Raw genomic sequence first — 13,017 nt, 5'->3', positions numbered from 1 at the left:
CTGGCGGTATATACGCTACATCGGCAGGAATAACATCTGACTCCAGTAAGACAAGGGGTGGTGGACTATGTATATTTGTAAACAACAGCTGGTGCATAAAATCTAATACTAAGGAAGTCTCGAGGTTTTGCTCGCCTGAGGTAGAGTATCTCATAATAAGCTGTAGACCACACTATTTACCAAGAGAGTTTTCATCTATATTTTTCGTAGCTGTCTATTTACCACCACAAACCGATGCTGGCACTAAGATTGCACTCAATGAGCTGTATAAGGCCATAAGTAAACAGGAAAACGCTCATCCAGAGGCAGCGCTCCTAGTGGCCTGGGACTTTAATGCAGAGAAATTTAAATCCGTTCTACCAGCATGTTAAATGTGCAACCAGAGGAAAAAAAACGCTATACCACCTTTACTCCACACACAGAGATGCGTACAAAGCTCTCCCTCGCCCTCCATTTGGCAAATCTGACCATAACTCCATCCTCCTGATTCCTGCTTACAAGCAAAAACTAAAGCAGGAAGCACCAGACTCGGTTAATAAGGAAGTGGTCAGATGACGCAGATGCTAAGCTACAGGACTGTTCTGCTAGCACAGACTGGAATATGTTCCGGGATTCTTCCAATAGCATTGAGGAGTACACCACATCAGTCACTAGCGTCATCAATAAGTGCATCGATGACGTCGTCCCCACAGTGACCGTACGTACATACCAGAAGCCATGGATTACAGGCAACATCCGCACTGAGCTAAATGGTAGAGCTGCCACTTTCATGGAGCGGGACTCTAACCTGGATGTTTATAAGAAATCCCGCTATGCCCTCAGACAAACCATCAAACAGGCAAAGAGTCAATACAGGACTAAGATTGAATCGTACTACACCGGCTCCGATGATTGTTGGATGTGGCAGTGCTTGAAAACTATTACAGACTACAAAGGGAAGCACAGCCGCGAGCTGCCCAGTGACACAAGCCTACCAGATGAGCTAAATCACTTCTATGCTTGCTTCGAGGCAAGCAACACTGAAGCATGCATGAGAGCATCAGCTGTTCCGGATGACTATGTGATCACGCTCTCCGTAGCCGATGTGAGTAAGACTTTAAAGCAGGTCAACATTCACAAGGCCACAGGGCTAGACGGATTACCAGGACGTGTACTCCGAGCATGCGCTGACAAACTGGCAAGTGCTTCACTGACATTTTCAACATTTCCCTGACTGAGTCTGTAATACCAACATGTTTCAAGCAGACCACCATAATCCCGGTGCCCAAGAACACTAAGATAACTTGCCTAAATGACTACCGACCCATAGCACTCACGTCTGTAGCCATGAAGTGCTTTGAAAGGCTGGTCATGGCTCACATCAACACCATTATCACAGAAACCCTAGACCCACTCCAATTTTCATACCGCCCCAACAGATCCACAGATGATGCAATCTATTGCACTCCACACTGCCCTTTCCTACTTGGACAAGAGGAACACCTACGTGAGAATGCTATTCATTGACTACAGCTCAGCGTTCAACACCATAGTGCCCTCAAAGCTCATCACTAAGCTAAGGACCCTGGGACTAAACACCTCCCTCTGCAACTGGATCCTGGACTTCCTAACGGGCCGCCCCCACGTGGTAATGGTAGGTAACAACACATCTGCCACGCTGATCCTCAACATGGGTGCCCCTCAGGGGTGCGTGCTCAGTGCCCTCCTGTACTCCCTGTTCACCCATGACTGCATGGCCAGACACGACTCCAACACCATCATTAAGTTTTCCGACGACACAACAGTGGTAGGCCTGATCACCGACAATGATGAGACAGCCTATAGGGAGAAGGTCAGAGACCTGGCCGTGTGGTGCCAGGATAACAACCTCTCTCTCAACGTGATCAAGACAAAGGAGATGATTGTGGACTACAGGAAAAATAAAAAAGTGGACTGAGCACGCTTTCATTCTCATCGACGGGGCTGTAGTGGAACAGGTTGAGAGCTTCAAGTTCCTTGGTGTCCACATCACCAACAAACTATCATGGTCCAAACACACCAAGACAGTCGTGAAGAGGGCACGACAAAGCATATTCCTTCCACCCAAGGAGGTGGAGCTCTAACTGTAGAGCTTGGGCTGGATGCCCTTTCACCCAAGGAGGAGGTGGAGCTCCGGCTAAAGGCTCTTCCACCCAAGGACGAGGTAGAGGACTGGCTGTAAAGCGACTGGACCCCCTTCCACCCAAGAAGGTGGAGCTCCGGCTGGATGATTTTCCACCCAAGGACGAGGCCCTTTCACCCAAGGAGGAGGTGGAGCTTCGGCTGTAGAGCTCAGGCTGGAGGCCCTTCCACCCAAGGAGGTGGAGCTCCAGCTGAAGGCCGTTCCACTCAAGGACGTGGAGCTCCAGCTGAAGGCCGTTCCACTCAAGGAGGTGGAGCTCCAGCTGAAGGCCGTTCCACTCAAGGAGGTGGAGCTCCAGCTGAAGGCCGTTCCACTCAAGGAGGTGGAGCTCCAGCTGAAGGCCGTTCCACTCAAGGATGTAGAACTCCAGCTGAAGGCCCTTCCACCCAAGGAGGAGGTGGAGCTTTGGCTGTAGGGCTAGAGGCCCTTCCACCCAAGGAGGTGGAACTCCAGCTGAAGGCCCTTCCACCCAAGGAGGATGTGGAGCTCAGGCTGTAGGGCAAGAGGCCCTTCCACCCAAGGACGAGGTGGAGCTCTGGCGGGAGACTTCTTTCACCGAAGGAGGAGATGGAGCTCCAGCTGGTCAACTCTGACAGCCCTAGTTGATACTGATAATATTATGTGTTTTTTTTATCTGTAGGCTTATACTGTAATTTAGCTTTTAGCTGTGAATGTTTAGCCTAAAATATTAAATTAACAAATGAAGAAATAAACCATTCATATTTAATTTACAAGGTTATGGACCGTGCATCCAGCTTGCAAATATGGTAGCCAGTAGCCTTCTCAGAGTGTTTAGACAGGCAGCCCAATTCTGATAAATGTTTCACTAATTGGTCTGTTGACCAATCAGATCATCTCTGAAAAAGATCTGAAGTGAAAAGATCTGATGTGATTGGTCAAAAGACCAATTAGTGGGAAAAAGATCAGAATTGGGCTGCCTGTATAAACGCAGCCTTAGTGTGCACACTCGGGAAGCAGCCGGTGTCCTATACAGTAGGGCAGGATTGTAAGCCAGTTTCGCCCCCTACCAAAAAAAGTAATAGCTAATATTGGGGATTTATTATTCTCCTAAATTGATGGGATGACTAACTTAGAAAGAATGCATTCTTGACTGGGCTAATGTAGGTTGTGACACCTGGCAAGGCTGTGATTGATGTGAAGAGCTGTTTTAGGGGATAAAATAAGATAAGGATTGTGTCTTCAAATGCTAGACTATAATGGTTCTTTGTGATCTGTGAGCCTTCCTTGGACATAGGAATGATGTCTAAGGGAGCTGGCTCTTCTCACTATGATAGGTTGTTATGATAATCTTGTGCCTGGCTGAAGTGTGCAACAAATGGCGCCGAGGAGATGAGACCAACCCCTGAACCAACGGATTGGCTGAGAAAGTTTAAACCACGCTCAAGTCTTTACTCTAATTGGCCAGCAGAGAAGTGGGAAACTTTCTGTCAGAGTATTTGGGTATTGTTTCTGAAACAATGTGTTAGATGTCTGGGGTGTTCTGCGAGACATCTCAGAGAGCCCGTATACACGAAACATCATATTTACCATTGAAGGTTTTTGCATTAATTAAAATAACTAGTAGATCTTAGAAGTCGTGTTGACCTCTTTTGTTCCTAATACCAGATTTGAATTGACGCGACTTTGACAATTGGTGACCCCGACGTGATCTGGTAGAAGGGACTTCGCTGGATACTGTCCGGCCCATTTGGTCAACTCTTTAATCGAACCGTGTGTTTCACAAACTGCCCGGGCTTCTAAAAAGGTAAGCAGATACCTGTTGTTAAATAACCAAAGATCTGCACATTGGCTTTATCCAAATTAATTTTGTGAAACACCTGTCTGATGTAAGTGAACTAAATTATGAAATTATTATGAGTAGATAAGCACAATATTGTGACATGCAAACCTTTGCTAAATGTGATGTTTAAAACCATGGTACCAGAGTGTTGATTCTACCGGCAAGGTCCGCTAAGAGACGGCTAGGTTCAGGAGACAATGCTGACATCTACCGGCAAGGTCCGTAATTGCGACATACGGCTAAGGTTCGGAAGATATAGGGAATAATTGGTTTAAGTAATTGCTATTGGCAAGGTTCGTAACTACGACAGTACGACTAGGTTCGAAGAATTACACCGGCAAGGTCCGTAACTACGAGGATACGGCTAAGGTTCGGGAAATTTTAGATATAGGGAATAATTGGTTTAAGTAATTGCTATCGGCAAGGTTCGTAACTACGACAGTACGACTAAGGTTCGAAGAATTACACCGGCAAGGTCCGTAACTGAGATACGGCTAGGTTCGGAAAATTTTAGATAAATACTAGCGACTGGCAAGGTCCATAACTTCGAGGATATGGCTAGGTTCAGCTGAGTATTTTTTAAAGATAGTAGAAGAGGCTGTGTGCCCAAATAGATTGTGTGTGGAACATGGGTGTCATTTATGACTGTGTGACATGGGTGTCATTGATGACTGTGTGACATATTTGACTGTATGATAGGATTATGACTGTGTATTGTGAGTGAGGGCGATAACTGTGTACTATTTTTGCTGTGTGATAACTGTATACTACGCTTAACTGTGTACCATTTTTGGCTGTGAATACAAAGAATATTTTTAAACAGTAAATAATGAGAATTACAAATAGGAAATAAGGTTTAAATTGTGCAAACGTTAACAAAAGACACCCATAGGAGGTACTATAAAAAGTTAAACAGTGCGAGTGTTGTCGTATGCATGAAAGTGTGAATGATAAACCTGTATAACTTGATAGAAAACAAATTGGGAATCATAAGACGTCTGTGGCTGTCCAAACGGTATAATTTGGGAATAAATGTTGGATTTGTGGTTACTCAAACCATATAACCCGTCAGTGATAATCGAAAACATGAAATGAAAAGTGATGAATGAGTGTGACTGAACTAGAACGTTTGAATTGATATATTTGAAATATAACATTTGGTGTTTGACATAGCATAATACTGCTTTTGAATAGTTGTGTCGAAGCAATTCGGTTTAGTATTTGATTTGACGTTTGATGTTTGACCGTGCAAAATACTGGTTAAACAATTAGACCGAAATAATTCGGTTTATAAACGTGCACCAACTTTAACTAATTAGGTGGGAATTATTTGATTTCAATAAATGGACTGGAGTACTTTGAGTAACGGCAGAATATTGGAGGCGCGCTGGGACGAGAAGGAGCTCCTCACAGCTCCTCAAAAAGGTAGAGTTGCGAGGGGAGGGGCTGGAGAGAGCGAACGTGTGGCTTTTGGAGCCAGAAAAGACTGGCAGTTGGCTGGGAACGCATGTGGGTATCTGACGAGAGAGTGTTCTAAACTTGCTCACCGAGCGTAGACGTGCGTTGGGTGAGAAAGTAGAGAATATTTACATTTGCGTTTTTGGTAATTTGGCAGACGCTCTTGTTTAGAGCGATTTATGGGAGCAATTGGGGTTGAGTGCCTTGCTCGAGGGCACATCGGCAGATTTTTCGCCTGGTCGGCTCGGGGATTGTAACCGGCGACCTCTCGGTTGTTGGCGCGGCGCTATTGGTCACTAAACTGCCAGCCGCCCCATATGAGTTTAAGATTGGGGCGTTGTTGGATAATATGATGGCGGAATAAACTGACCATAAGTAATGTTGTTTTAGACGTAATGTATAATATAGTACAAAACAAATAGAGGGTTAAATCGAACTAATTATCATGGTAGAGCTAACATAGTACAGTGAGGGAACTTCATTTTGTGTCAGAGGGTAAGATGAGATCATTAATAGTACTATTGGTGGAAATCTATTTATCATTTCAAGGCATGGAGTAACAATCTGCATTTATGAGTGTAAATTCCACGGCTGATGTGTTGATTGAATGGGTACGATGAGTATTTGGTTTGGTAATGTTGAATGGACTATTTGTAGCGAGCGTGTTTAGGGGTTAAATAGAAAAACTAACTTATTCAATAGGGAATCAAAGAGAGAGAGAGTTTTTTGCTGAGGTGAAAGCTACTGCGATTTTCATTTGGTGACGTCACTTGCTCTATGAGCTGGGAGTAGTTACTTTGAGAGCATCACAGATGGTGTGGAGTGACTGGCGATGTCCCTGGTTCGAACACAGGTAGGGACAGTAGACAAAGCTTTCGCAGTGGGGCTATATACCTAGATTACTATGTGTATTGAGAAATGTGAAAGGTTGAATTAGATAGCTTAAATAGAAGTATACTAGAAAAGTCTATGAAAATATGTTATAAGGTTACCATGCGCTCTCCCCGAAGGAGCAAGGGGAGGGTGAGAGACAGTATAGTTCAGATGGTAGGAATGTCATTAAGCGTATGCTGACCAACGATAGCAAGTATTTGTTTTATTAATTAGGGCCTAATCAGAGAGAACAGTTAAATAAATTGAATAGCGAACTGAAATGGGTTAGCGGGAAAATACAAGATAGATGGACCATTAGAACGATAATATATTTTGGTTAGGATGCAAGTATGCATTGGCTGTTGTGCTGGGGAATAGCGCCAGCCTGTGGTGGGTTATGGATTTGTTACATAAACGTATATTTTGGACTGGGGTGATGGAATAGGCTACAATTATAACATTATCAGAAAAAAGACACAATTTAATGTGAAATAGTTATTACAAGTATTATTGATAATTATTACAGTTATTATCATTGATCCAGTAATGATATAAGGATAGTAGAGGAAGGCAGGGGATTTAATCTCATTTAGGGAAGTTATATTAGGAAGAAAATACCATTTAAATGAGGGAACATTTGATGTAACCGTGATTGTATTGGCTAAAAACTCAAATATGACATTTACAGGGAGGACAGGAACAATAGAAGGGAAGACAGGTTTTCCTAGGGGGTTGAATAAATAATTGATAAATTGATCATTTGAGATGAGATCACATGTAGCAGAGTTAGGGTACTCAATTAAATAATCATTGTATACTCGAGGAATTTTGAGTGGTTTAATGGATTAGATATGAGGAATTAGAATGATACAAACAATTATTGATGGGTTAAGACTGGGAATATCTACCATGTTTTGTGTGTACTACCATCTTTAGATTATAACTAGGAGAAAGAGATTAGCTCATCTCAGTTAGGCAGTATTTAGGTCATAAAAGTGAGCTATCAAATTGAGTGAGGCCTGGCTATTTGTGATTGTTGTTTTTTCAAATTGGGTTAAAATGGGTTCACAGAGTCAGAGGCTGTACAGAGAAAGGTGGAGCCCCCATGTTGCCCTAGTGAAAGAACATTCAGAGGAATGGTTATCACTAGGTAAATGGATAAAAGTGGTCCTCTGTAGCTCAGCTGGTAGAGCACGGCGCTTGTAACGCCAAGGTAGTGGGTTCGATCCCCGGGACCACCCATACACAAAAAAAAATGTATGCACGCATGACTGTAAGTCGCTTTGGATAAAAGCGTCTGCTAAATGGCATATTATATTATTATTATTATATAAAACAGGGGAAAAACTTTACTGACTGGCAGAATACACCAAATGGGGATCAGTATGGCCACTCCACTGGGAGATATAGAATAAAGTTAAATCGGAGAGCAAAAAACCCAGCCCAGTGTCCATCTGGAGATACATTTTAACGGATGAAAGGAAGAGATTTTCTTAACTCAGGAACAGGAGGCTGAGTTAGAAGCAATTCCGTTCAAATTATGGTCACAAGGACAACAGATGTAGGACTAATTAAGGGGGTAGCTCCAGTACAAGTGATTCCTCGATTCGATAATAGACCATACCAAAAGCAATATACTATGAAACCAGAAGCAATAAAAGGGATAACACCTACATTTGAGCATTTACTTAAGGGAGGGGTGATAATTCCTGGAGATGAGGTACAATGAAACTCTCCAGTATTTCCTGTTAGAAAGGAGGCACCTAGCGCCGACTGGAGGATGGTCATGGACTTGCAGGGGGTTAATAGAAATATCATTGCTGAAATACATTGCTGAACCAATTGAAACCAGAGAACTCCTATTTTACAGTGATAGATTTAGCTAATGCTTTCTTTAGTATCCAAGTTCATCCGGATAGTCAGGGGTGGTTTGGCTTTACTTTTCAGGGAAGGAAATGGACTTAGGCTAGGATGCCTCAAGGCTACTCGGAAAGTCTTACAATCTTAGCCCAGGCTATAACTAAGAATTTGGGAAAGTTTGAACATAGGGAAGGACGCAAATGTTTTAATTTATGTAGATTATATTCTATTGGCTAATCCCACTCAGGAGGGATGTAAGAGGGATACAATCCAATTGTTAACCTTCCTGGCAGAACAGGGACACAAAGTGAGCAAAAAGAAACTTCAACTTTGGTAGAGCGAGGTCATTTACCTAGGACACACTATAACACAGGAGGGGGCGAATGTTAAACTCATCCAGGAAAACTGCTATATTTGAAGCGCCAAAACCGTTAAAACAAAAAACAAATGATGAGCTTATTGGTAATGATAAAGTGCTGTAAAGTTTGCGTACTCCATTATGTACTGCATACGGGTAAATTAAGTGATCTTATCTATGGGAAGGCAATGGTAGCCCATGGTAAAGTAATTTGGAACTCTAAGGAGGCATACATACATCAGGGATGTTATCCAAATGGTAGAGAGTAACGAGGGATATGACATTGGTAGTGATTTAAAGTTGATGAGGTTTTTTGGTGGGCTATTAGATATAACTGGGTTAATCATGAACATAGAGATTTTTTTTCTTTGTTGCTAGACAGAAGACTTAGGTGACCTAAGAAATAGACTTGTCATGTCCAACAATTAGTCTTCAGGTCAAGCCCGGGAGAGCCTGGGTAGAACAGAGTTTGAACTAAACATAAGTGTTTTTACAAGATAAGAGATTGATTGATTGGATTACTAATTGATTCTGAACTGGATGAAAGTTGAATTTAGCTGCCATAAAAGACAAAGGAAGTGGGAGGAGCAATAAAGAAGCAAAAGATAATCCCAAAAATGAAAGGCATGGCAATAGGATGATAAATTACATAAGGAATGGTTTAGAAAGGTGGTAATATTGACACATGGGCAAATCATGTGTCAAAAAGGGGGAGTGATAGGATTAAATAATAATGATAGGATTAAATAAATAAAAATACTTAAAAAGAAAAAAACAACAATAGAAATTGAGAGCTCAACATGTATGTGTGAAGATAGTTTATTAACCACACCCGTATGTCAGAGGTTTTGTGCCCCACAGGTGAACTAAAGGAGAAGGTGACCCACTCTATCACACCAGGAGACTGGGTGTGGATCCAGTCCCTAAAAGAAGAAAAACTGGAAGCAGGCCTGTTGGGAAGGGCCCTATCAAGTCCTATTAGATCCATCTGGGTGCATGTCACACACTGCAAAAAGGTAAACCCAGTTACACCTGATGAACAAACACAGAGTTAGGAGAAAGATCCGATCACCATTAGGGCTCGGGGGTTGGCTCCTTAACGAAGATTCCCTTACCCTGTCTGATCATCCCTGTGTGAGTTTGGTAGAAGGTGAAGCAATGGGTTGGCATCTGACATGTTCTCAGGGCGAGGGTGGGGATTCACAGGTCTCCTGACGGTAGGTAGCTGTCTGATTGTGGGGGCCATATTCCTAACACACTCAAACCCTTCTGATCAGCCGAAAGTAGTAGTTAACCTAAAACAAGTTGATAAAATAATACCTGAGCACAGTCTACGAAGGCATAGGAGACAGCTAGACGTAGGGAAAGGGGAAGATTAGGGACTTTAGGAGAGGACATCACTATATGTGTGTCGCCATGTACATCCTGGGACTATGTAGTTGCTTATGTCGAGAGCGTGGGGGATGTGTAGGTCTCCGTGCACAGTTTAGGGACAGGTGAAGTATTGTGAAAATAGGGAATTACCAGAAATGGCAGTGCGACCCATAGAAGGGTAGGTACTGTCTGAAAGTCTGAAGTACGCAAAAACAGGTTTATCCTCCATGCAAGCCACCTGGGAATGTGGTGAAAGAGTCTTGTAGTAACTTGAACTATCTGTATCCCCCGATAACAAAGTCATTCCGACCTAGGTTGCCTATGTTTGAAGTCTCAGGGGATTCTAATTGTTTTTATAGGACTAGTAAAATAGGATACAGAGTAGGGCATCTTAGCTCTGCTCCTACACAGAGAATATCACAACTAAAAGAGACCATGACTAATCTCTCCTCTTTGTTGCAGCCAGAGGATTGTAGGAACTAAAACCAGGCCCGTGCTGACATCTGATGGTTGTGTGGTGATAATTGATTGTGAACTCAACTACATATGTAAACAATCAAACGTGTCAGAGACTGGTGAGTTGTCACGTAGAAAGTAGGACCTCCTCCCGGGATCCTTTGATGAAAGGATCCTTTGATGGGATAGGAGTACCTCGAGAGGTTTCAGAACAATTCAAAGCTAGGAATCAGATCGCAGTTGAGTTTGAATCAAGTATTTTTTGGTGGTCAACAATTAATAAAAACGTAGATTGGATAAATTATATTTACTATAACCAGCAAAGATTTATAAACCACACTTGTGATGCAATAAAGGGATTAGATGAGCAGACAGCGGCAACTATCTTAATGACAAGGCAGAATATAATAGCTTTAGATATGCTTTTGGCTGAGAGGGGCGGAGTTTGTGTTCTGTTTGGATCTATGTGCTGTATTTTCATCCTCAAACAATATAGCACCGGACGGGTCAGTGACAAAAGAGCTTCATGGGAGTAACTACACTGACGAACAAACTGGCTGAGAACTCTGGTATTGATAGCTCCATAAATGGTTGGTTTGATAACATATTTGATAAATGGAAAACTATTGTTGTAACTATTCTGGGTGAAGTTATAGCTTCTATGGGTATACTTGTTCTTTGTGGATGTTGTCTTATTTCCTGTGTCTGAGGTTTGGTGAGAAAGGAGATGGAGAAGGTGATTTCCCACAGATGGTGAGATAAGGCCCAATCCTGGACTCCAACCTAGGAATGGAGGATATGACCTACCAGGCTTGGTGGAGTGACACTAGAGGGTGTCTAAAGGGGGCCAAAATATACTTCTCTGTTTGTGTTTTATGTTTTAATAGTCTTATGTTTTGTGTTTTATTAATCCTGTGTTTTATGGTTTGAAGTTCTTTGGTGACTGGTAACAATTTGCAAGTTGGGTGTAGATGGACTGAGGGTTTTAATTTTTTAGTATCATAATGGCCTATTAATAAAAGTGTGATTTTTTGTTTGTATTGTATTATAATGAATGACAATCTGTGTTTTCTTATTTTTTGAATCACACCTTATTAGGTGTGAAAAGGGGGACTATTGGGGATTTATTATTCTCCTAAATTGATGGGATGACTAACTTAGAAAGAATGCATTCTTGACTGGGCTAATGTAGGTTGTGACACCTGGCAAGGCTGTGATTGATGTGAAGAGCTGTTTTAGGGGATAAAATAAGATAAGGATTGTGTCTTCAAATGCTAGACCATAATGGTTCTTTGTGATCTGTGAGCCTTCCTTGGACATAGGAATGATGTCTAAGGGAGCTGGCTCTTCTCACTATGATAGGTTGTTATGATAATCTTGTGCCTGGCTGAAGTGTGCAACAAATGGCACCGAGGAGATGAGACCAACCCCTGAACCAACGGATTGGCTGAGAAAGTTTAAACCACGCTCAAGTCTTTACTCTAATTGGCCAGCAGAGAAGTGGGAAACTTTCTGTCAGAGTATTTGGGTATTGTTTCTGAAACAATGTGTTAGTTGTCTGGGGTGTTCTGCGAGACATCTCAGAGAGCCCGTATATACGAAACATCATATTTACCATTGAAGGTTTTTGCATTAATTAAAATAACTAGTAGATCTTAGAAGTCGTGTTGACCTCTTTTGTTCCTAATACCAGATTTGAATTGACGCGACTTTGACACTAACTAGTTCGTTTTACTTTGTTGATTAGGCTATTATGAATATCCAGTGTAAAACTGTATGCATACGGCTCAGTATGCATACGGAATCCAACCGTTTCCAGTCGTAGTACAGTACGATCTGCACAGCGCGTCAGGTAGACTATGCACCAAAAGGTGAAATATTACATGAGACAAAACTCAGTAAGAAAGCGGCTGTACGTTTAACATCAATGCAAAAACACAGTTTATGTAGTAAATTGATGCTTTGGTACATGAAACGTCACGTGCTCTAAAACCCGCGTTCACGTGCTAGTCTGAACTAGGAAACAGACATTTCCGACATGCTAACTGGTTGTAGTTAAAAACGTGCCGCATTTGGCTCTTCAAAACTCAATCTCTCAAACGACACGTCCAAATTGTTCTCAGAATAGGTTGATTATGCAGGAAAAATAATTTTTTTCACAAAAATCAAACAGGTGTATTTTTATTCTCACTAGGCAGAAAGAAAACAGAAAATGCATTCATGTGGTCTTAGAATCAGCTTGAATAACCAGTTGGTTGTATGGTCCTACTGTTAACCATCACAACAAGTTTATGGTCTGCCCAAACACATACATCATTATTCAAGATTTCACCTAACACTAGTCATCTAATCCATTCACCACCAGATTGCCAGACCTCCTTTGCAACCAAAACAGGAGAACAAACACTTTCAGGCTTTTGTTCCAGCCCTGCTCTATTAGCTGAAACAGGTGTATTGGAGCAGGGCTGGAGCAAAAGCCTGCATACCCAGTTGCTCTCCAGGAGGAGGGATGATTTGATCCCTGTTCTAAAGGACATTACTGAGTAATGAAAGTGGAAGACAGAATAACAGTAATCTCACTCATCATTGGTAAGACAATGTGTACAGAGAAATTTGAGATGGAGTCAATAATACAGTGCCTTCAGAAAGTATTCATACCCCTTTGACTTATTCCAC

Source organism: Coregonus clupeaformis, chromosome 12 (assembly GCF_020615455.1).
Source record: "Coregonus clupeaformis isolate EN_2021a chromosome 12, ASM2061545v1, whole genome shotgun sequence".
Classification (NCBI taxonomy): domain Eukaryota; kingdom Metazoa; phylum Chordata; class Actinopteri; order Salmoniformes; family Salmonidae; genus Coregonus; species Coregonus clupeaformis.
Note: the sequence above shows the minus strand (reverse complement) of the source record.